Source organism: Pan paniscus, chromosome 8 (assembly GCF_029289425.2).
Source record: "Pan paniscus chromosome 8, NHGRI_mPanPan1-v2.0_pri, whole genome shotgun sequence".
NCBI lineage: Eukaryota > Metazoa > Chordata > Mammalia > Primates > Hominidae > Pan > Pan paniscus.
This window is the reverse complement of record NC_073257.2, coordinates 50,497,709-50,524,027: the sequence shown is the minus strand read 5'-3', so window position 1 is coordinate 50,524,027 and position 26,319 is coordinate 50,497,709. Positions and strand designations below refer to the sequence as shown.

The window sequence follows — 26,319 nt, the reverse complement described above, 5'->3', positions numbered from 1 at the left end:
TGCTTTCTTTACTGTGGTTCTTATTTTCTCTTCCAATTCTTTTCTCAGCCTGACATCCCAGAATGCATTTTATTAAATGAATTAAAACATTATACTGTTGCCTTAACATCCTTCTTGAACTCTCATATCATGCAGGTAATCAATTCAATTAGTCCTTTTTGAAATTCATGGTTTATTATTTGGCCCAATTATTTATCTACTTTATGTCCACTTTGATCAGGTGACATTTCATCACCTACTTTTTTTTTCTAATCTTTTTCAACTCTTTTTTCTTGCAGTAGTTTTGTGGGGCATTTTATGCTGGTTCCTTTTGGATTACTCAGCTTCAAAGGACATGAGCTTTTACACTCCATCAGTTTTACTAGGTAAAGGGAACAGAGCCATGTCTTAACCTAACAAGAGAGCTTCTTATGAACAAGTGTTTTGCACATACACCAAACTCAGTTTATGCATCAACCCAGATTGTCGCTCCTTTCTTGTCAGAGTAGCCTTAGTAATGGCTTGCTCTGTTATCACCCTCTTGTACTTTCTCTTTGTCCTAACCAGCCTTATTCCCCATTTCCTCACTTCTGCAGTAGGTCTGCCTATCCTGACCAATAGTTATTGAGTAAATTTTTATTTCAAATTGTTTGTAGGAATACAAGCTAAGATAGCATGTAAGTTTATTTCCCCACATACAGGTGTCTGTAACATTTTTTTTTCTGAAATGGAAAGTCTCATCTCTTGCATTGTCACAGAAAAATATGACTTGTGTGTCTGTTTCCATACGTAACCCTACATCAGCTTCACAGAACCAAACTGCATTCAAAGGAGCTCCAGCTGTCCTGTGCACAGCACTGATGTTATTCCAAGAGAGATTTAAGCTTTGCACCTCAGAGTATGTACTTTATCTCTGTCAAGTATATTACCAGTTCCTTCAAGCACCAGAAATGTTTTTGTTTCTTTTCATCTGCTGGTACATATAGACCTCCTTAATTTTTCAGTGATTCTGGCAGCATTTCCACTTGTATTGATTTGGGGTTTCAGATATCCTCTATTGTCATGAGATAAAGTTGTATTGCTCTTTTTCCTTATTGCTTCTGGATGATCTGTAGACAGAGACAGAGAAAATGCTGACTTTACACATCCTGCTTCAGAGAAGCTCACTTTCTCCATGAAACACTGTGTCTTCACTTTGCTGCAGGATACTACATTCTTTGTTTTCCACTCATCCCCAAACTGCTTTTTCTTTCTTCTTTGCTCAGTCTCCTCACTTTCATGACTTCTGAAAGCTAATGACCCAGGGGACAGCCTCCAGTCCTACCCCAAAAGAGAGGTTATCTAATCCATCAGCTTTAAATACTAAACTTAAAAACTGTTAACTACTGCCATAAGCTGATAATTTCCAAATAAATATCTTCCTCTTGGACTTGCCCCAAACTACCTGCTTATATGCCCAAATGCTTATTCGCCATGTAAACCTGGATATTTTATAATCACCTGAAACTTTATGTGTGCAAACTAAACACGTAACAATCCCTCCAAAACCGTTTCTCCTCAATATCCCCCAACTGGTACCCACTTATCCAACTGCTCTGGGTGAAATCTTTAGAGTCACTCTTGACTCCTTTCTTTCTTTCATGTTCCATATCCCACTCAATAGCAAATGTTACAGGTCCCACATTCAAAACATATTGAAAAGCCAACCACTTTTTAATTTTTTTTTGAGACAGAGTCTTGTTCTGTCACCTAGGCTGGAGTGCAGTGACGCAATCTCGGCTCACCTCAGCCTCTGCCCCTCGGGTTCCAGCAATTCTCCTGCCACAGCCTCCTGGGTAGCTGGGATTACAGGCGCATGCCACCACGCCTGGCTAATTTTTGTATTTTTAGTAGAGACGGGGTTTCACCATGTTAGCCAGGCTAGTCTTGAACTCCTGACCTCAGGTGATCTGCCCACCTCAGCCTCCAAAAGTGCTGGGATTACAGGCGTGAGCCACTGTGCCCAGCCAAAAGCCAATCATTTTTAATAATCACCACCACTCCAAAGTGTAAGCTACTATTGCCTTTTTGCAGACGGAAATACTCTCCTGACTCATGCTCCTGCTTTCATCCCTCTGTCCCCAATAGTATTTTCTTTGCTTACCAGCCAGAGATATTCATTTAAAAGACAAATCAGAAAATGTTCCTTATTGGGTCAATAGCTTCTCATTTTACTCAAAATAAAATCATAGTCCTTATCATGGCCATATGGCCCTACATAATTTGGGCTCCCATTACCTCTCCAACATCAACTCATACCACTCTTGCCTCATTCATTCTTTTCAATCCACACTGATATTTGTGTGTCCTCAAAGACCACACGTGCACTCCTGCCTCAGTGCCCTGCACTTGATGCTTTCCCTGCTATCAAGACTACCCCCAACTCCCACCCTCGTATCATTCAAGTTCACAGCATCCAAAAGCCTACCTTTCTAAAGTTTAACACTCCATCATTCTTAACCTTCTTTAATTTCCTTACTATTTTACATGACCACTTGGCATATCTGTGCATGTGTGGTAGTGCTGCCATTTTTGATCCTTATCTTTTTCTCCCAATCAGAAGGTAAACTCCATGAGGTCATGGATAAAATTCAGTTCACTACTCTATTTCCAGCACCTAAAACTTGAGTGACACACAGTAGGAATGAACATACGAGCAAACTCTTTTTTTTTCTTTGTTTTTTGAGACAGAGTCTCGCTCTGTCGCCCAGGCTGGAATACAGTGGTGCAATCTCAGGTCACTGCAACCTTCACCTTCCTGGTTCAAGTGATTCTCCTGCCTCCGCCTCCCAAGTAGCTGGGATTACAGGCACCTGCCATCATGCCCGGCTAATTTGTATTTTTGTAGACATGGGGTTTCACCATGTTGGCCAGGCTGGTCTCAAACTCTGACCTCAGGTGATCTGCCCATCTTGGCCTCCCAAAGTGCTGGGATTACAGGCATTGAGCCACTGTGCCTGGCCATGCAAATTCTTGAGAATTAAAATAATTCATACCATGTCACTGGCATCCTTCTGCTTAATACATGCCAATTCACCTGGGTATCTCTGGCCTGGGGGCTCTTCCTCTAATGTCTATGGCTGCTCTCCTTGTTCCAATTTGAAGATCACTTCTGGTTTAGGGACGCAATATCCTGTGAATGGGAAATGACATGGAAACTAGGTGAGGATAATGGACTTTAGGACCTCTGAAAGAGGGAGAAAATGAAACTTCAAAAGCCAATTTCAACCGTGTGTGGAAAAAGTAAGAAAACAACAACATTCTTTACAGCACCCCAAACAGTTCTTCTGCTTAATACTCTGAATATCAAGTTTAGTTTAATTAACCTTAACAAAACTTCCACAAGTTTCAGCAACCAAGAAAATATGTACACACTAGGAGTCTACATGAAAAACAGTTCCTACCTACCCACTGAGACGAGGTGGCTGTAGTTCTCTAGCATCACATCCCTGTACAGGGTCATCTGAGCAGGGTCCAGATGCTGCCACCCCTCCTGGGTGAAGCCCACAGTCACATCTTTAAATGACAAGGATCCCTGAAACAGTACATTCCATTCAAATTTAAGCAATCAAAATTTAAAGACATAAACGCTGTAAGAGAATTATTATAATGTTCACTATTCACAGTTAATCCAAAAACGTGTTATAGGATGTCTACTTTTGCACCGTACTTGGTTGGAAAAAAGAAATCATAATAGATATACCCCACCACCATGATAAGTAATTGGTGTCCCACCATGTGCCTATGTGTCACAAAGAATTCTCCTACTTTGGGGGAATATGAAGACAACTAAAACAATGTTACTGTTCTCAAGGAAAATATAGTCTGATAAGCACAGGCAAACCTATAATCACATAACTACAATAAGATGTTGCAGGTACCATAGTGAAAAGATGTAAAAAGTTATCTAAGCTTACAAAGGGGGAGAAAAGTTCTATTCCTGCTATTTGGTTGGGTTTCACTGAGGAGGTGAAGATTTGAATTCTTAAACAACTAGAGTGTTATTCATGAACTCAGGCAATAGCACAAGAATGGATACAGCTATCATATGTAGTTAAAGGAGTAACAATAAGCACATAGAATAGTATTGTTTGGGACGCTGATAAGATAAAGAGCTATAGAGGTATTCAGGGAACATCACTGAGTAATTTTGGACTTGTTCCTATAGAATTAGGGGTATCCAAAATATTTGGACATTTTTCAATCCTGGGTAATCTTTTTTTTTTTTTTTTTTTTTTTTTTTTAAGATGGAGTTTCATTTGTGTTGCCCAGGCTGGAGTGCAATGGCACAATCTCGGCTCACTGCAACCTCTGCCTCCTGGGTTCAAGCGATTCTCCTGCCTCAGCCTCCCGAGTAGCTGGGATTACAGGCATGCGCCACCACACCCAGCTAAGTTTGTATTTTTAGTAGAGATGGGGTTTCTCCATGTTGGTCAGGCTGGTCTCGAACTCCCAACCTCAGGTGATCTGCCCGCCTTGGCCTCCCAAAGTGCTGGGATTACAGGCATGAGCCACTGCTCCTGGCCCTATCCTGGGTAACCTTTTTGTTAATTTATAAATTATAAACTTATATTGCCAATCTATATATTAAATTTCACTCTTTTTCTTAGATTATAATATATGTAGGTAGGCATTTGAATATTTTCTTCTTTAATCCAATGGACTGTTTCGTCTAGCTCAGAGATGACTGACTGCTGCGGGTAGTGGGAAGCCAATAAGTAGACACAAACCAGCAGAGAGAGAAAGAAGCACCATTCCCAGGTTAGCAACACAAACAGCTGGTGAATGTTCATGGCATACACTGAGAACTGGAAAATAGGGGAAAAAATAGGTCAGAGCGTAAAAGTGAGTGGAATAAGGCAAGAAAAGATATAAAAAGTTATAAGAATTAGAAGAAATTAAATAAAGCTATCAGTATCTGCAGATGTCATAATTCTGCATGAAGAACACGCAAGGGAAGCTACAAATTATTGTAAGTAAGAAGTGAATTCAGTAAGTTTTTGGATACAAGATCAATGTATAAAAATCAAGTGGAGGCTGGGCACAGTGGCTCACGCCTGTAATCCCAGCACTTTGGGAGGCCCAGGAGGATGGATCATGAGGTCAGGAGATGGAGACCACCCTGGGTAACACGGTGAAACCCCATTTCTACTAAAAATACAAAAAATTAGCTGGACTTGGTTGCATGAGCCTGTGGTCCCAGCTACTTGGGAGGCTGAGGGAGGAGAATCGCTTGAACCCAGGAGGCGGAGGTTGTAGTGAGCCGAGATCGCACCACTGCACTCCAGCCCAGATGACAGAGCGAGACTCTGTCTCAAAAAATAAATAAATAAAATCAAGTGGATTTCGGCTGGGCATGGTAGTTCACACCTGTAATCCCAGCACATTGGGAGGCTGAGTGGGTGGATCACCTGAGATCAGGAGTTCGAGACCAGCCTGACCAACATGGAGAAACCCCATCTCTACTAAAAATACAAAATTAGCTGAACGTGGTGGCACATGCCTGTAATCCCAGCTACTCCAGAGGCTGAGGCAGGAGAATCACTTGAACGCGGGAGGCAGAGGTTGTGGCGAGCCAAGATTGTGCCATTGCATCCCAGCCTGGGCAATAAGAGCAAAACTCCAGCTCAAAAAAAAATAAAAAATAAAAAATCAAGTGGATTTCTATATACCAGCAACTAATTGTTTCAAAGTACCACCTATAGTGCCATCAAAAACAAGAAATACCAGCCGGGCACGGGGGCTCACGCCTGTAATCCCAGCACTTTGGGAAGCCAAGGTGGGCGGATCATGAGGTCAGGAGATCGAAACCATCTTGGCTAACACGGTGAAACTCCGTCTCTACTAAAAATGCCAAAAATTAGCCGGGCGTGGTGGCAGGCACCTGTAGTCCCAGCTACTCGGGAGGCTGAGGCGGGAGAATGGCGTGAACCCGGGAGGCAGAGTTTGCATTGAGCCGAGATCGTGCCACTGCACTCCAGCCTGGGTGACAGAGTGAGACTACATCTCGAAAAAAAAAAAAAAACCTCAGAATAAATCTAACAAATCATTTTTAAGACAATTACACAGAAAATTATAAAGCATTCTCAAGAAAAACAAAACAATATCTTTAAAAAAACAGAATATCTTTAAAAATAAAGGAACTAATTATAGTCATGGATTGGACAACTCAATATTACAAAGTTCTCAATTCTCCCTAAATTGGCCTATAAATTCTAGGTAATCCCAATCAAAAGCTTAGCAAATATTTTTGTGGAAACTGACAAGTTGATTCTCAAGCTTATATATAGAAATTCAAAGAACCAGCTCGGTGTGGTGGCTCACGCCTGCAATCCCAGCACTTTGGGAGGCCAACCCAGGCAGATCACAAGGTCAGGAGTTCGAGACCAGCCTGGCCAACATGGTGAAACCCCATCTCTACCAAAAATACAAAAATTAGCTGGGCATGGTGGCACGCACCTGTAGTCCCAGCTACTCGGGAGGCTGAGGCAGAATCGCTTGAACCCCGGAGGCAGAGGCTGCAGTGAGCTGAGATCATGCCACTGCACTCCAACCTGGCGACAGGTCTCAAAAAGAAAAAAAAAAAATTCAAAGAACCAAGAATGTTCCCATCATCATAAAATGAAGGCAAAAGGCCCGGAGTGATGGCTTACGCTTGTTAATCCCAGCAAATCTGGGAGGCCAGGGCAGGAGAATCACTTGAACCTGGGAGGTGGAGGTTGCAGTGAGCTAAGGCTGTGCCACTGCACTCCAGCCTGGGCGAGAGAGCTAGACTGCACTTGAAAATAAATAAATAAATAAATAAATAAATAAATAAAAATGGAGGCAACATTTTAAAAACTAAAAATAAATTTTTTTTAAACCACCAAGAATGGCCAAGGCAGTCTTAGAGAAGAACAAAAAAATGTGTGAACTCACACTAATTGTGGTTGTCAGAATTCTAAGATGAGCCTCAATGACTTACATCATTATATAATCTCCTCCTGTTAGTGTGAGAATTTGTAGCTCCAGTAAAGATTATATTACATTATATGGCAAATGGATTTTGCAGTTATAATTAAGATACCTTAATCAGTTTATTTTGAGTTGATCAAAAGAAAGATTGTCTTGGTGGGCCTTACCCAATCAGGTGAGTCCTTAAAAAGAAGGTAAAGTGGCCGGGCATGGTGGCTCATGCCTGTAATCCCAGAACTTTGGGAGGCCAACGCGGGCAGATCATGAGGTCAGGGGTTCAAGACCAGCCTGGCCAACATGGCGAAACCCCATCTCTACTAAAAACACAAAAATTAGCTGGGTATGGTGGCGCGCGCCTGTAATCCCAACTACTCAGGAGGCTGAGGCACGGGAATCGCTTGAACCTGGGAGGCGGAGGTTGCAGTGATCAGAGATCGCGCCACTGCACTCCAGCCTGGGTGACAGAGTGAGACTCTGTCTCAAAAAAAGAAGGTAAAGTATCAGAGAAAAGTTCCTACTGGCCTCTAAGAAGAAGCAAACTATTATGGGTTCTCATTTATGGGAAATGAATTCTGCCACGTGTGTATGGGGGACTCTGAGCCTCCATTAAGATTGGTGTCTCAGGCAATATCTCGGTTGTGGCCTTATGCCTGAGCACAGGACCTAACTAACCCATTCCCAGACTCCTGATCCATGGAACCTGAGGTAATAAAGTTGTGTTGTTTTGTGGCAAACTGTGGTAACTTATAACGAAGCATTAGAAAACTAACACACTAGTGGATATAAGAATTTATTATAGAGTAATTTAAGACAGTGTGGTATTGGTGAAAGAATACATTGAAACACCAATAGAAGAAAAGTATGGTCTAGAAACAGACCTTCAAACATGGATACCTGATTTATTTTTAAAAGTTTCACAGCTGAGCAGTGAGGAAAAGGACAGTCTCAATAAACTATGCTGATTAAATGGGTTTAAATATGGGGAAAACTTGACTTCAATCTCACACAATATGTGAGAATCAATTCCAGATGAATTGTAGGTTAAAATGTGATGAGTAAAAACAACAGAACTTCAAAAACATAACATGAAACTATATTCACAAGCAAAGTTTTTTTTAAAGCAAGATACAAAAGCACTAACCATAAAGGAGAAGACTGAAATAAACTGGACCACATTAAGAATGTCAATTAATCAAAAGACACCATTAATGCAAAAAAAATGCAAATCAGAGAGAAAAAAATATTGACAACATATCAAACTTTTAAAGGGACTATACCCAGAATATATAAAATACTTCTAAAATCAATACAAGCAAGATGACCTAATAGAAAAATGGGGGAAAAGATCCGAACAGTCATTTCACAAAAGACAACACTAACATGGCCAATAAACATGCTAAAAGTGCTCACCCTAAATAGTCAACCATTGGGAAAGATTATTGGGAAGAGGATGTTCACACAGTCTCCATATTCCAGCCAAAGATTATTAGTTTAAAAAAAGGAAAAGAAAGGCTGCTTTTCAAATGGAGATATTTGGTACTATTAGAAATAGTGGTACAAAGAGATCATATAAAAATTACATAATAAACTGGCATAAGATAAATGTATAGGCTGGGCGTGGTGGCTCACGGTTGTAATCCTAGCATTTTGGGAGGCCGAGGCAGGCGGATCACGAGGTAAGGAATTCGAGGCCAGCCTGGCCAACACAGTGAAACCCTGTCTCTACTAAAAATACAAAAATTAGCCAGGCGTGGTGGCAGGTGCCTGTAATTCCACTTCCTTGGGAGGCTGAGGCACAAGAATCACTTGAACCTGGGGGGTGGAGTTTGCAGTGAGCCGAGATCGTGCCACTGCACTCCAGCCTGGGCGACAGAGCTAGATTCATTCTCAAGAAAAAAAAAAGAAAAAAAAGAAAAATGTATAATCTGAATCTAATTGTGAGGAAAAACAAATCAGTCAAATACAGATGTGCAGGCATTCTACAACAGTGCTTCTAAGCGTGGTTGCATATCTCCTGGGTATGGGAATATTTAAAGAGCTTCAAATGATTCTAAAGAGCAGTTAAATTCAAGAATAACTGTTCAACGAGACTCCTGACCAGGACTTATTTTAAATGTCCATTATTATGAAGGAATAAAAAAACCCATCTTTGATTGGCTCTTGGGCCCAGCAAAGCTACAGAGGACATTTTTGGGGAAAATGGAAATTTTGTTTTGTTTTTTGAGACGGTAGCTCATTCTGTCACTCACACTAGAGTGCAGTGGTACGATCATAGCTCACTGCAGCCTTGACCTCCCAGGTTCAAGTGATCCTTCTGCCTCAGCTTCTTGAGTAGCTGGGACTAAAGGTGCACACCGCCATGTCCAGCTAATTTTTAAAAATTTTTTGTAACATGGGGTCCCATTATGTTACTCAGGGTGGTCTTGTACTCCTGGGCTCAAGCAATCCTCCCACCTTTGCCCCACAAAGTGTTGGGATTATAGGCATGAGTCACTGTGTCTGGCCTGGAAAAATTACACATAGATAAAGACAGAGAGAGAACATGTGGAAGAATACTTAAAAGTGTTGAATCTAGGTAAACTGGTGTTTATTGTCCTCTAAAAAGGACAAACTGGGAATAAGTATCTGTAACTTAAGTGACAAAGAAAAGGCAAAGCGTTCCTAAAAATACAGAAGGGAAGGCCGGGCGCAGTGGCTCACACCTGTAATACCAGCGCTTTGGGAGGCCAAGACAGGCGGATCACCTGAGGTCAAGAGTTTGAGACCAGCCTGGTCAACATGGCGAAACCCTGTCTCTACTAAACATACAAAAATTGGCCGGGCACAGTGGTTCACGCCTGTAATCCCAGCACTTTGGGAGGCTAAGGCGGGCAGATCATGAGGTCAGGAGTTCAAGACCATCCTGGCCAACACAGTGAAACCCATCTCTACTAAAAACACACAAAAAATTAGCCAGACATGGTGACAGGCACCTGTAGTCCCAGCTACTCACCAGGCTGAGGCAGGAGAATCAATTGAACCTGGGAGGCAGAGGTTGCAGTGAGCTGAAATCGTGCCACTGCACTCCAGCCTGGGTGACACAGCGAGACTCTGTCTTAAAAATAAATAAATAAATATACAAAAATTAGCTGGGTGTAGTGGCAGACGCCTGTAATCCCAGCTACTTGGGAGGCTGAGGCAGGAGAATCACTTGAACCCAGGAGGCAGAGGTTGCAGTGAGCCAAGATCATGCCACTGCACTCCAGCCTGGGCGACACAACAAGACTCCATCTCAAAAAAACAAAACAAAACAAAACAAAACACAAATGATTAGCCTTTAAAGTTAAAAAAAAAATGTAACTTAAAATTGCATTGAACCAGTCACTCCTATCAGACTGGCAGAAACCCAAAAGAATAACACATACACTTAGTTTGGTTTGCTACAGGCATAAAAGCATACTCATATCCTGCTCATGAGAATACAAAATAAGCAGCCATTATGAAGTGAAATATGGCAGTATTCAGTTACATTATATATGTATGAATTTACCACTGGACCTAGAAATCCCACTTCTAAGAATCTACCACAAAGACGCATTAGCCAAAAATTGAAAAGATGGGGCTGGGCGCGGCTGCTCACACCTGTAATCCTAGCACTTTGGGAGGCCAAGGCGGGCGGATCACCTGAGGTCAGGAGTTCAAGACCAGCCTAACTAACATGGTGAAACCCCGTCTCTACTAAAAATACAAAAAAAAAGTTAGCCAGACGTGGTGGGCACCTGTAATGCCAGCTACTCAGGGGGCTGCGACAGGGAGAATCTCTCGAACCCAGGAGGTGGAGGTTATAGTGAGCCGAGATCATGCCATTGCACTCCAGCCTGGGCAACAGAGCAAGACTCCGTCTCCACAAAAAAAAAAAAAAAAAATTGAAAAGATGTAGGCACAAAGCTAAAGCAGTATTTACATTGCAAAAGACTGGAAACAACCCAAATGTTGATTAGCAAACAACTGGTTGAAGGTATGTCGTACACTCACACTACAGAGTGCTAAGCGACTGAAACAAGACCTGAGGAAGACCTGCATATCCCACTGCAGAGTGAACTCCAGGTGCTATTATATGACCAAAGGAAGTCTGAGAAAATCAAGTATAATGTGGCAGCTTTTATACACAAAAGGAAAATATGTGTATCCACATACAGATCTGCTTATATTAAAAATAACAATAAAAAGATAAGTCATAAAACAAAATAAATCATTCTTCATAAGGTGAGGAAAGGAACAAGGAACCAGATGGAGGGAAAGGGATGAATTCCAGACTGATCTCTGAATATACTTTGCTTTACAGATTTGTCTTTGGAAACATTTAAATATTTTTCATAATTATAAAAAATGATTCTCAAAATAAAAACTCTAAAAACAAACAGCAATGAAACAAATAAATCTAATTATATCTAAAGTTGATGCCGTACCACTCAGAGAATTATTTCTGCTAAATTTAAAACAAAGGAATCTAACTGTATGTCACAATGGGGCTGTGCCCTAAGGACAAAAGAACTGCAAAATAAATCTTAAACTGGTTTCAAAAATATTTTGTTAACAATAATATTGGTATTGTTATTTTGGTATATTATGCTTTACAGGATAAAGCAAATAATCATGTTAATGCCCTTTGGAATATAGATTTTCAAATTAAGAAAAAAGGCCAGGTACGGTGGCTCACAACTATAACCTCGGCACTTTGGGAGGCCAAGGCGAGTGGATCACTTGAGGTCATGAGTTGGAGACCAGCCTGGCCAACATGGTGAAACCCCCTCTCTTCTAAAAATACAAAAATTGGCTGTAATCCTAGCACTTTGGGAGGCCAAGGCGGGTGGATCACTTGAGATCAGGAGTTTGAAACCAGCCTGGCCAAAATGGTGAAACCCCATCTCTACTAAAAAAAAAAAAAAAAAAAAAAAAAAAAAAAAAAAATTGAAATTAGCCAGGCATGGCGGTTGGGCACCTGTAATCCCAGCTAACTGGGAGGCTGAGGCAGGACAATCGCCTGAACCCAGGAGGCAGAGGTTGCAGTGAGTCGAGATAGCACCATTGTACTCAAGCCTGGGCAAAAAGAGTGAAACTCCGTCTTGGGGGAAAAAAAAAAATTAGCAGGGCGTGGTAGCAGGCGCCTGTAATCCCAGCTACTCAGGAGGCTGAGGCAGCAGAATTGCTTGAACCCAGGAGGCGGAGCTTGCTGTGAGCCAAGATGGTGCCACTGCACTCCAGGCTGGCTGACAGAGTGAGACTCCACCTCAAAAAAAAATAATAATAACAATAAGCCGGGCACAGTGGCTCACGCCTGTAACCCCAGCACTTTCGGAGGCAGAGGCAGGCAGATCACCTGAGGTCGGGAGTTCGAGACCAGCCTGACCAACATGGAGAAACCCCATCTCTACTAAAAATACAAAATTAGCCGGGCATGGTGGCACATGCCTGCAATCCCAGCTACTCGGGAGGCTGAGGCAGGAGAATCGCTTGAACCAGGGAGGCGGAGGTTGCAGTGAGCAGAGATTGTGCTATTGCACTCCAGCCTGGGCAATAAGAGCGAAACTCTGTCTCATAAAAAAAGAAAAATAACACAAAGATTACTATAAAGGATTTCAAATTTATAAATTAGTAAGAAATATAGAACAAAATCAATAGAAAAGTACGTAAGGTATATGAACAAAAGAAAACTGAAAGGCTCAACCCTACAATCAGAGAAATTGAAATCAAAACAGTGAGATTTTCTTTATCCACCAGATTGGCCATAATTTTAAAATATGACTATATTAATTGCTAGGAAGAAGATAAAGAAAATGGTACTCTCGGCCAGGTGCAGTGGCTCATGCCTGTAATCCCAGCACTTTGGGAGGCCGAGGTGGGCGGATCACAAGGTCAGGAGATCGAGACCATCCTGGCAAACATGGTGAAACCCCATCTTTACTAAAAATACAAAAAATTAGCCGGGCGTGGTGACGGGCGCCTGTAGTCCCAGCTACTAGGGAGGCTGAGGTAGGAGAATGGCATGAACCCAGGAGGAAGAGCTTGCAGTGAGCGGAGATTGCGCCACTGCACTCCAGCCTGGGCGACAGAGCGAGACTCCATCTCAAAAAAAGAAAAAAAAAAGAAAATGGTACTCTCATAAACGGCTGTGGTATGGTAACTTCGTAGACAAACTGGTAGCACCAAGTAACTCTGGAAATCCTTTCTCGCTCTGTTGCGCAGGCTGGAGTGCAGTGGCTCGATCATAACTCACCGCAGCCTTGAACTCCTGGGCTCAAGCAGTCCTCTTGCCTCAGACTCCTGATTAGCTGGGACTGGAAGCATGCACCACCATGCCCAGGTAAGTAAAATTTTTTTTTATAGAGACAGGGTCGCCCTATGTTACCCAGGCTGGTCAAAGACTCCTGGGCTCAAGCAATCCTCCCACTTTGGCCTCTCGAAGTGCTGGAATTACAGGCATAAGCCACTGTGCCCAGCCTGGAAATCCTTTCTCTTTATGCAGACAAAGTAAAGGATGTTTACTGAAGTATTACACACAATAAGGAAAAACGGAAATGACCTAAATGCCTTTCAATGAAAAAATGGATAAATGCAGTATGGTCTCAGAATATATGGAATAAAAAGGAATAAACTAATCAACTTGGATAGATCTTCAGTGCAATATTAATTTTTTTTTTACAAGCTGTAGTAACATATATACAAAATGAGATGGGCTATATAATTCTAAAAAACATAATAAACAAAAATATATACTCTTCCATGATACAAACATACATCTCCATGTACTTATACAAAGAGAGTAAGAAGCCAATGCATGTATGTAAATAGGATGGAACAGGGAGTCAAGGATCAAAACCCAGATGTGGTGGGCTGAACAATGGCCCCACAGATATCCACGTCCTAATCCCTGGAACCTGTGACTATGACTATAAATGGCAAAAAGGACTTTGCAGATGTGATTATGAAACTTGAAAAGGGGAGATTGTCCTGGATTATCCAGGTTGGCCATAAATGTAATCACATGTCTTTATAGAGTCAGAGGGACATCTGACTACAGATGAGAAGGCATTTTACAGACAAAGGCTGACTGAAGTCATCATGTGCTTTGAAAATGGAAGGGGCCATGATAACCTGAAATAAGCAAGAAAACAGATTCTCCCTTCACAGCCTCCAGAAGGTACCAGTCCCGCCACCACCTTGATTTTAGCCATATGACTAATTGCAGACTCCTGATTTCCAGAACGCTAAGATAATAAATGTGTGGTTTACGCTACTACATTTGTGATAATTTGTTACATTCAGAAACAGGAAACCAATACATGGGGGATATGTTATTTACCACGAGGTTGAAAAGATTCATTGAATGAGATGTCATTAGAAGGAAGGTAAGAGAAGAAGGTGGTGTGGCGCCACAGGAACCAGCAGCACAGGCTGTGCAGAAAACAGGCAGTAGGGTCAGGTGCTGCAGAAAGGTCAACTAACTCAAAACCTGCAAAATACTGGTGACAGACCACAGTCTGGGAAAATGGCAGAGAGGGGAACACCCAGGGTCCATCCTTCCACAGAAATACGGGAAAAAAAAGTCAGAGCAGCTTTATTAGAATTCTGGAATATAGACAAAGGTTTACAGCAAGTAAGCAAATCTTAATCAGGAGAATAGCAGCTGAAACCTGGTAGGAAAGATCTATGTTGTTTTAACTCACCTTCGCCCCATCCCCCTCACAAGCTGTATGAGTTTGCTAGCACTGTCATAATAAAGTACCAGAGACCGGGCGGCTTAAATGACAGAAATGTATTTTCTCACAGTCTGGAGGCTAGAAGTCCAAAGTCGAGGTGTCAGGAGGGCTGCTTCCTTCTGAAAGCTCTGAAGGAAGGTTCTGTTCTAGGATTCTCTCCTTGGCTGGTAAACAGCCACCTTCCCCATGTCTTCACATGGTCTTCCTTCTGTACATCTCTCTGTGTCCAAATTTCCCTTTTAAAAGGACACCAATTGATATGGTTTGAATTTGTGTCCCCGCCTAAATATCATGTCAAACTGTAATCTCCAATGTTGAAAGAAGGGGCTGGTGGGAGATGACTGGATCATGAAGGCGGATTTCCTGCTTGCTGTTCTCATGATAGTGAGTTCTCACAAGATCTGGCTGTTTTTAAAAGCGTGTAGCACCTCCCCCTTCACTCTCTTCCTCCTGCTCTGGCCATGCAAGATGTGCCTCTTTCCTCTTTGCCTTCTTCCATGGTTGTAAGTTTCCTGCGGTCTCCCCAGTCATGCTACCCGTACAACCTGCAGAACTATGAGCCAATTAAACCTCTTTTCTTTATAAATTACCCAGTTTCAGGTGTTTCTTTATAGCAGTGCAAGAATGGACTAATTAATACACCAGTCATATTAGATGAGGGCCCACCCTCATGACTTCACTTTAACTTTATTATCTCTGTAAATAATCTATCTCCAAATAAGGCAATGTTCTGAGGTACTGTGGGTGGAGCCTACAATGAGTGAAATTTGCAGGAGGCACAATTCAACCCATAACACTGACTCAGTAACAGTCCTTAAGATGAAATCCCGTATTCCTGGTATGAGTTCCCAGTGCTTGAAGGAGCAGAATAGAGCTGGTTCTCAAACAACTGGGGTTGACTGTTTTGCTCTGTCTGGTGGTGGCCGAAAGAGTAACACACAGTGCTAAGAACTCTCAGACAGAGAAATGACAATGTGGCAGGCACCTATTGAAATCATTTAAAGGTAAATGAACCAGCTGTGGCCTTTGGGGCAAAGGATATTAGTTGGGGTGAACAACAGATACATAAAAATAAGCCTGGGAGGAAGAGTGAGATGCTTTTGGGCTTTGGAAAAGCTTCTATATACTCCTGGGAATCCAGATGATGACACAGCAATCTAGGACAAGGCCCATGCTCAGAAAAGACCTGAGAAGGCCCTAATCTTTCACTTCTGTTAAGTGGTAAAACTATCTCTGCTTGTAGATGACATTTTCTTATGAACAGAAAATCCTTGAGAATCCACAGGGAAACCATTAGAGCTAATAAAGAAATTCAAGGCTGGGCGCGGTGGCTCATGCCTATAATCCCAGCATGTTGGGAGGCCGAGGCGGGCAGATCACGAGGTCAAGAGATCGAGACCACCCCTACCAACATGGTGAAACCCTGTCTCTACTAAAAATACAAAAATTAGCTGGGTGTGGTGGTGCATGCCTATAGTCCCAGCTACTCCAGAGGCTGAGGCAGGAGAATCACTTGAACCCAGGAGGCGGAGGTTGCAGTGAGCCAAGATTGTGCCACTGCACTCCAGCCTGGCAAAAGAGCAAGAGTCCATCTCAAAGAAAAAAAAAAAAAGAAAAAAAGAAAAAAAAGAAATTCAATAAGTTATAAGACCAAGATTAGCACAGAAAAATTAGCCATTTTTCTATAGCAATTAGAATCCAAGAAGTAAATTTTAAAAACAATTTACAATTAAAAAAAAATTCTAACTACAATAGCATCAAAAGAATACTTAGGAATAGATTTAACCAAGGAGGTCTGAGACTTATACACTGAAAACCATAAAACTTTTGCTGAAAGAAATTAAAGACCTAAATAAAGGGAAAGATATTCCTTGTTCATGAATAGAATACTTAATATGGTTAAGAAGGCAGTACTTCCCCAAGTGTTCTGCAGATTCAATACAAAATCGAATAACCTTTTTTGCAAAAACAGACGTGACCGTCAAACTCATGGAACTGCAAGAGACCCTGAAGAGCCAAAACAATTTTGACAAAGATAAATAAATTGGGACTTACACTTTCTGGCTTCAAGACTGCTACAAAGCTACAGTAAACATAACAGTATGGAACTGGCACAAAGACAGACATATAGATCAACTGAATGGAATTAAGAGTCCAAAAAGAAACCCATACATCTATGGTCAACTGATTATCAACAGGGGTGCCAAGACAATACAATGGGAGAAATAATAGTTTTTTCAAAATTAGTTTTGGGACAACTGGATATCCACAGGCAAATAAATGTGAAATTGGACCACTTCCTCACACTATAAACAAAAATTAATTCAAAATAGGTCAAAGTCCTAAATGTAAGTGCTAAAACCATAACACTCTTAGGAGAAAATATAGAAGTAAATCTTCATGACCTTAGGTTTGGCAATGGATTCTTAGATATGACATCAAAAGTATGTGCAACAAAAGAAAATATACATTAACCAGACTTCATCAAAATTAAAACCTTTTATGAATTAAAGGATACTATCAAGAAAATGAAAAGAAAACTCATAGAATGAAATATTTGAAAATCATATATCTAACAAGGGTCTAGTACACGAAAGTACTCTTACAATAAACCCAATTTAAAAATGGACAAAGGACTTGAATAGACACTTCTGCAAAAGAGATATACAAATGGCCAAGAAGCACATGAAAAGGTGCTCAAATGCATTAGTCACTAGGAAAAAGCAAATCAAAACCACAATGAGATACCACTTAACAAACACTAGAATGGCTATAATTTAAAAAATAAACAATAACAGGTGTTGTCAAGGATGTGGAGAAACTGTAATCCTCAAACATTGTTGGTGGAAATGTAAAATTATGCAGCGCTGTGAAAAAGTTTGGTGATTCCTCAGTAAAAGACAAAATATATGATCCAGCAATTCTATGTCTAGGTATATATCCAGAAAACTGAAAACAGGTGTTCAAACAGAAATTTATATACATATATTCATAGATGTACTATTCGCAATAGCCATTAGGTATAAACAACCCAAACATCCATCAACTGATGAATAAACAAAATGAGGTGCATCCATGTAAGAGATTATTCAGCAATAAAAAGGAATGAGGTCAGATACATGCCACAACTCAGATGAACTTTGAAAACATTATACTAGGTGAAAGACGGACATACAAAACACATATTGGCCAGGCACAGTGGCTCATTCCTGTAATCCCACCACTTTGGGAGGCGAAGGTGGGAGGACTGCTTGAGCCCAGGAGTTCAAGGCTACAGTGAGCTATCATTGAGCCACTGCACTCCAGTCTGCCCTGTCTCTATTAAAAAAAAAAAAAAAACAAGCAAAACCCATAGTGTATGATTACATTTATATAAAATATCCAGAATAGGAAAGTCCATAGAGACAGAAAGTATATTAGTGGTTGCGAGGCAGTGCATTTAGGGGTGAATGGAAAGTGACTGTAAAGCATATACGTTTCCTTTTGGAATGATGAAATGCTCTGGAACTAAATAGTGATGATGGTTGCACAACATTGTGACTATGCTAAATGCCACTGAATTGTGCACTTTAAATTGTTAATTTTATGTTATGTATATTCTACCGCAATAAACAAATATATCATTGGTGATGTTTACAGACAAAAGTCCAACAAATGGTAGGAAATAATCCATTCTGCATGAAGCATGCGTTGAAAATTTAATTAAGTGCAGAAACATTTGCCAGAAAATAATCTCTTAACTGAATATTCTACAGATTAAGCAAGACTAAGAATTTTGGAAAGTTATTTTAAAGACATACCATCAATTTATTCTCTATATGTTTAAAGTTTTATCCAGAAAAAAAAAAAAAAAAAAAAAACAAGACTAACTGAAAGCCATTTACATGGGCTCTAGTAACATGGTCCCTAAAAAACTTCATTAATTCAGTGTGGCTGAGTACCTTGCTTTTTGCTTTCACTAAAGAATAATTACAGGTGTTTATTTCATGGTTGCCACCAGAAGGCTGTCCATCATTGTATAAAAAGCAAAAGAAAGGCCAGGCACGGTGGCTCACACCTGTAATCCCAGCACTTTGGGAGGCCGAGGTGGGCAGAGCACGAGGTCAGGAGCTCAAGACCAGCCTGGCCAGCATGGTGAAACCCCATCTCTTCTAAAAATACAAAAAATCAGCCAGGCACTGTGGCACTCACCTGTCGTCCCAGTTACTCAGCAGGCTGAGGCAGGAGAATCGCTTGAACCCTGGAGACGGAGGTTGCAGTGAGCTGTGATCGTGCCACTGCACTCCAGCCTGGGCGACAGAGTGAGACTCTGTCGCAAAAAAAAAGGAAAAAAAATATATTTTTTCAGCTTTTAGTATCAGTCTTCACATATGTACCAAAAGGAACCAGGTAGCATCATTCTCATCAGCAATGAAAGCCATTAACAGATCATCTCTCTTTGCCATAGTTACCAGAAAGGTCAGAAATATTTGCAATTCAAATCTCATAACTAACTCCACATGATGTGTGTGTGTATATATATCAATATATACACATATATAGATATATACACATATATACAGATATCAATACCTGTGTATGTGTATATATATATTGCATATATATACAATATACACACAGATAGCTGTATATATACACATATATACATACACATATATATGTGACATATATATGCCAACTTTGCCCTTCTGATCTGCTATTCCAATGCTATTGGCCTATAGACCTGAACCCTAGCATCATCGCTAGGGTTAATCTTGTTAAAAATGAAAATTCTCAGGCCCTGTTCTGTTTTAATAAACTTTCCAGGTTACTTTTATGCACACTGACATTTGAGAATCATTGTGTTAACCCTGTTTCTTTGAAGTTCATTGTATCTATTTCGACTTTTCCAATTTGAGTATAAGGGTCAACCTGCTAAGATCCACTGTAAAGCAAAGTACAGAATTACTTCATCAACTCACATAGGATTTCTTCATTTTCTGCTGATCCTGGAATAATGTAGAAATCTCTGAAGGTTTACCTGGGATAAAAAAAAAATGAAGCAAGTCACTAGAAATATGAAATGCTTTGGATTTGCCTACTTAAAAAACTGCAAACATCACTGGGCGGGGGGTAGGGGGGGTGGTAAAACGTCTCTCTGTGGGAGAACATCCCTTTCAACCTGGAGAAGAGGCAGGAAGAAACCCATCAAGATGCACCCACGTATATATTGGTGACAGTTATATGATCACATGGAGCTTGGATGTGTCCTTTTTTTTTTTTTACTGAGTGGATATAACTGTTTTCGGCTGATTTTTTAAAACATGTGTACCACTTTGTGTTCTCAAAGAAATAAAACAATTATAACAAAAATGATTAAACAAATCACAACACACTAAATGCAGTAAAGCTATGTAAGCCTTCATCAGAAGTTTCATCGAACACGGATTTTTTTTCCTCGTTTTACTCCTTAAGTTAAAAGAACTCAACCAAAGCTATGAAAGAAGGATTGGAGGCACTTTAAGGTAAGGTCACTTAAGCTGTTTTTCTACAGTATATGTAGTTTCTCAAAAGACTGCCTTTTAAAGATGTCTGTTTTAACGGTGATAATGTGATTAGCACCGGCCTGGGTGTGAGGAGACTCAATGTCTACTCTCAGCTCTGCCACTAACACAAAGCCAGGGAAATTCACTTACACTCTCAGGGCCAATTTTTCCCAAGCTCAAACAAGACAAACAGAAAACCTTTCTTGTACTACTGTCGTACAATGTCAGAAGAAAGGAATTCATCAGCATATCTTTAGATGCCAGATTCATGGAGTGCAAAGATTTTGGGATCTGGGAAGAGGGAGTGAAAAAAGAGTGGGGGCTATACTGGGATTGGTGAAGACAGAATATACTCAGCTCTAGCTCTAAAACCACTTTACCCACAGCACATCTCCCAAACTCCTCCAGTGAAGCTATATTTCCTGCATGGCCTAACCCTCCTTTATTCCTCTCAGCCCACTTTCCTACTCTCTTTTGAAATCTGGTGCAGACCTTCTCTGTGGCGTGTCTTCTGGATGTGGCAACGTCATCCAAATCTTACTTATTCTGAGCCTTGTGTGCAAATCTAGTATCTGCTCCTTTCTGGGAGCTATTGCCTCTGCTCAGAAACTCCGATTTGGAGTGGTTCTTTTCCACATGGATCTTGTTCCTCAAGATGTCTTATTTCACATGAAAGGGTCGTGATTGAGCAATCTAGGGGGTACGTGACAGGGGCTTCATGCACCAGTAGTCAGAGTGAAACAGAACAGAGCAGGGAGTTTCACAGTGTTCTTCCACACAATGTCTGGAATCTATGGATAACATCGGTTGCTAAGTCATGAGTTGATTTTTAACTACTTGGTTTAGGCCAGGCAGGCCCAGGCCTGGTTTCAGGTCTGGTTTTGGGTCTGGTGCCTGGCGCTGGGCTGCCTGCCTTTGGTTTCACTTCCTTGTTTTTTTCTTAAAACAGGTACTGAGTATAAAACAATATAAAACAATATGAGAGGGTCTCTCTCTCTCTTCCCTCACCATGATCCAATCACTTCCCAATAGGCCCCACTTCCAACATTCGGGGTTACAATTCAACAGGAGATTTGGTGGGGACACAGATCCAAACCATATTCCCAGTCAAAAGTATATTGCGAAAAATAAAAGAAATGAAGATATTTAAAATATCACATAATATACCATTATGACATCTAAGACTGGAAATCATTTTAAAAGTTATATGAAAAGCTTAATTTAAATACTAGGAAATATTCAAGCTTGATGTAGATGTGGGAAAAAATGTTTACTTCTATCAAATTGTATTAAGTTGTATAAACTTTCTAGAAGCTTCTTTGTGTCATACTTCAAAATGAGAATATTCTTTAGCAATCTTATAGTTAAAATAATCCCAATAAAATAATTGTCTAGTGATTCTATACATTAGTCAGTTGTCAGAGAAAAGGCTTACATAAATATGAAGGCTTCCTTGGTTCAAAAATCTGCAGGGTAGGCCAGCAGGGAAGAGTTGCAGTCTGAGTCACAGTGCAGTCCACTGGCAGAATGCTCTCTTGCTTAGGGGAGGTCAGTCTTTGTTAATCTTTTCTATTCAACGTTCACCAATTTAAATGTTAATTTTATCCAAAAACACCTTCACAGAAACATCCAGACTAATGTTGACCAACTATCTGAACACTGTGGTCTAACGAAATTAATACATAAAATTAACCATCACATATACCTTGCAAATGAGTTCATAACAACAAACAATTGAAAGCAATGCAAAGACAAATTATGATAGAGCAGTAGATCACCATTAAAAGTATGGATGTGGATGTACTAACTTACAGTTGCGGGTGGTTTTCCACAGTATGTTTTAAAATCAAAATTGTAAGTTCAAACAAGAATATGTAAGGCAGGCTGGGTGCAGTGGCTCACACCTGTAATCCCAGCACTTTGGGAGGCTGAGGTGGGCAGATCATGAGGTCAGGAGTTCAAGACCAGACTGGCCAACATGGTGAAACCCCGTCTCTACTAAAAATACAAAAAATTAGCCAGGTGTTATGGTGTGTGCCTGTAATCCCAGCTACTTGGGAGGCTGAGGCAGGAAAATTGCTTGAACCTGGGAGGTGGAGGTTGCAGTGAGCCAAGATCGCGCCATTGCACTCCAGCCTGGGTGACAGAGCGAGACTCTGTCTCAAAAAAAAAAAGAAAAAAAAAAGACTAGGTGTGGTGGCTCATGCCTGTAATCCCAGCACTTTGGGAGGCCGAGGCGGGCGGATCACCTGAAGTCAGGAGTTCAAGGCCAGCCTGACCAACATGGTGAAACCCCGTCTCTACTAAAAATACAAAAATTAGCCAGACATGTTGGTGCACACCTGTAATCCCAGCTACTTGGTAGGCTGAGGCAGGAGAATCGCTTGAACCCAGGAGGTGGAGGTTGCAGTGAGCCGATATCACACCACTGCATTCCAGCCTAGGGGACAGAGCGAGACTCCATGTCAAAAAAAAAAAAAGTAGCCATGAAGCTCCTTTGAGACTTTGCTTAGAAATTTTAAGTTCAGGAGTTCGAGACCAGCCTGGCCAGCCTGGCCAACATGGTGAAACCCCGTTTCTACTAAAAATACAAAAAATTAGCCAGGTGTGGTGGCGGCTGCCTGTAATCCCAGCTACTCGGGAAGCTGAGGGAGGAGAATCACTTGAACACGGGAAACGGAGGTTGCAGTGAGCCAATATCATGCCACTGTACTCCAGCCTGGGCAACAAGAGCAAAACTCCAACTCCAGAAAAAAAAGAAATTTCTTCCACCAGATATCCTAGTTTATTACTCTAAAATTCTGCCTTTCATAAAGGCCTTAGGCACAAACACAATTCAGTCAAATTCTTTGCCACTTTGTAACAGGATAGCCTTTGCTCCAGTTTCTAATAAGATATTCTTCATTACTGTCTGATACCTCATCATAAAGGCCTTTACCATCCATATTTCTAACAGCATTCTGGTCATGAACATTTAAGTAATCTCTAGGAAGACTCAGACTTTCCCTGTATCTATTCTTATATTCTGCGCCCTCACCAGAATTACCCTTAATGTTCGTTTCATAGCAACATAGACTTTTCTAACCTCTCTGCCAATTCTTCTGTCTACCCACTACCCACTTCCGAAGCTGCTTCCACATATTTTGGCATTTGTTATAGCAACACCCCACTCTCTAGCACCAAATATTCTGTCTTAGTCCATTTCATACTTCTATAACATAATACCACAGACTTGGTGTATTGCACTGTTCTTGCATTGCAATACATAAATACCTGAGACTGGATAATTTATAAGAAAAGAGATTTCATTGGCCCACAGTTCTCCAGGGCTTTACAGGAAGCATAGTACCTGCATCTGCTTCTATGGAAATCTCAGGAAACTTACAATCATGGCAGAAGGTGAAGTGGGAATAGGCATGTCACATGGTGAAAGCAGGAGCAAAAGAGAGAGAGTTGAGGGAGAGGTACCACACACTCTTACACAGCCGGATGTCATGAGAGCTCACTCATTATTGCAAGAACAGCACCAAACCATGAGAGGTCCGCCCCCCATGACCCCAACATATCCCACCAGGACCCACCTCCAACAATGGGGATTATATTTCAATGTGAGATTTGGGTGGGGACAAATATCCAAACTACATCACTGGGTAATTTATAATGAACAGAAATTTATGTGGCTCATGGTTCTGGATACTGGGAAGTCCAAGATCAAGGGGCTGCATCTTGTGAGGGCCTTCTTGCTGCAACATAACATTGCAGAATAAGCACATGGTGAGACAGGAAAGGAGGCCGAACTCATCTTTTTGAAAGGAACCTACTACCAAGTTAATGGTCTTAATCCAGTCATGAGGGCCCTGCCTCTAATTATCTATAATAGGTCCCATCTCTCAATACTGTTGCATTGGAGATGAAGTTTCCAACACATGAGCTTTGGAGAACACATCCAAACCGTAGCACATAGATCAATGGAATAAATAGAAAGCACAGGAATAAACCCGCACAAATGTGGTCATTTGATTTTTGACACAGGTGCAAAGACAATTCAGTAGAGAAAGGATAGTCTTTTTAACAAATGGTACTGGAACATTTAAACATACATATGCAGGCTGGGCGCGGTGGCTCATGCCTGTAATCCCAGCACTTTGGGAGGCCGAGGCAGGCGGATCATGAGGTCAGGGGTTCAAGATAAGCCTGGCCAAAATGGTGAAACCCCGTCTCTACCAAAAATACAAAACTTAGCTGGGTGTGGTGGCATGCGCCTGTAATCCCAGCTACTCCGGAGGCTGAGACAGGAGAATCGCTTAAACCCGAGAGGTGGAGGTTGCAGTGAGCCGAGATCGCACCACTGCACTCCTGGGTGACAAGAGTGAAACTCTGTCTCAGGAAAAAAAAAAAAAAAAAAAAGAAAGAAAGAAAAGAAAAATACACATGCAAAGAAACAAGCAAACAAGAATATTGACTTATATTTCAATGTCGTAAAAAATTATCTCAAAATGGATTATAGGCTTAAATACACTTAAAATTCTACAACTTATAGATAAATATGTAGGAGAAAGTCTTTGTGGCCTTGATTAGGCAAAGAGTTTTTAAATTGTATACAAACATCACAATTTATAAAAAAAATTACTAAATTGGACTTTATTAAAATTGAAACTTCTTGCTCTGTGAGAAGATACTGTGTAGAGAAAAAAAGGGAATGAAGGTTGGGTGCAGTGGCTCACACCTGTAATCCCAGCACTTTGGGAGGCTGAGGCGGGTGGATCACCTGAGGTCAGGAGTTTGAGACCAGCCTGGCCAATATGGTGAAATTCCGTCCCTACTAAAAGTACAAAAATTAGCCGGGCATGGTCGCAGGTGCCTGTAATCCCAGCTACTCACGAGGCTGAGGCAGGAGAACAACTTGAACCCGGGAGGCGGAGGTTTGCAGTAGGACGAGATTGCGCCACTGCACTCTAGCCTGGGTGATGACAGTGAGATTCTGTCTCAACAACAACAACAACAACAACAACGACAACAAAATGCAACCATTTGTCTTTTACCTACCTTTGACCTGGAAGCACCCTCCCTGCTTTCAGTTGTCCCGCTTTTGCCGCCTTTTTGGACGGAACCAATGTTCATTTTACATATGTTGATTGATGTCTCATGTTTCCCTGAAATGTATAAAACCAAGCTGTGCTCCAACCATCTTGGGCACATGTCAGGACCTTCTGAGGCTGTGTCACAGGCCTGCATCCTCAACCTTGGCAAAACAAACTTTCTTTTTCTTTTTAAGACAGAGTGTCAGGCTGGTCTTGAACTCCTGACCTCATGATCCACCTGCCTTGGCTTCCCAAAGTGCTGGGATTACAGGCGTGAGCCACAGCGCCCGGCCGCAAAACAAACTTTCTAATAACTGAGACCTGTCTCAAGTTTTCAGAGTTCACACAAGAAATCACCATTTGGAACACCACAGTAGTAATGGTTGCAGCCAAGATCCACCAATGATAACTAAAATCAGTGGAAAAGTAGAAATAGGGTATTTGCATAGTCTCAAAGAATCTCTCCCTGAATTTACTAATCAGTGTGGTAATTTAAAAATATAACCACAAATTTAAAATGGAGCTTATTTCCTTTCCCCTTGAGTGTGGGCTGGACATGTAGACCCACTTCTATATATAGACTGGAAAGGGAAAAATAGGGAGAAACCTATCAGACACCACCTTAACCAAGTGTTAAAAGACAAATTTTAGAAAATTAAGTTTAGCCGAGTTCATTTCAGCAAAGAAAGATTCTTGAATCAGACAATACTCAGAACTAGAAGAGGTTCAGAGAATTCTATAAAGTGGGCAGGGAGTATTTATAGACAGAAAACAGAAGTGCTCTACAGAAACAGCTTGACTGGTTACAGCTCAACTTTGGCCTTATTTGGAAATGGTCTGATTAGTTGGCAGCCTGTAACTGGCTTTAGCTCAGCTTCTGTAACTGGCTGACTCAGCCAGCTATAAAAGTTTAACAAGCTATGCTTTGTTTGTTTACATACCAAGGTAGGTTGCAGTCCTTACATCGGCCCTAAAGGTAGGGAGGCAGCCTCAGGACAAATT

At 41.2% G+C, this 26,319-nt stretch overlaps 1 long non-coding RNA gene across 1 annotated transcript; it reads right to left on the bottom strand.

The window, feature by feature from the left end:
- Window positions 1-603: 603 nt before the first annotated feature.
- Window positions 604-19,199, bottom strand: LOC117974554 (uncharacterized). Its single transcript, XR_008619907.2, has 4 exons — window positions 18,903-19,199; window positions 3,427-3,553; window positions 3,015-3,151; window positions 604-1,088 (listed from the first exon to the last, which is right to left on the bottom strand). It is a non-coding gene; the product is annotated as an uncharacterized LOC117974554 (long non-coding RNA).
- Window positions 19,200-26,319: the final 7,120 nt, after the last annotated feature.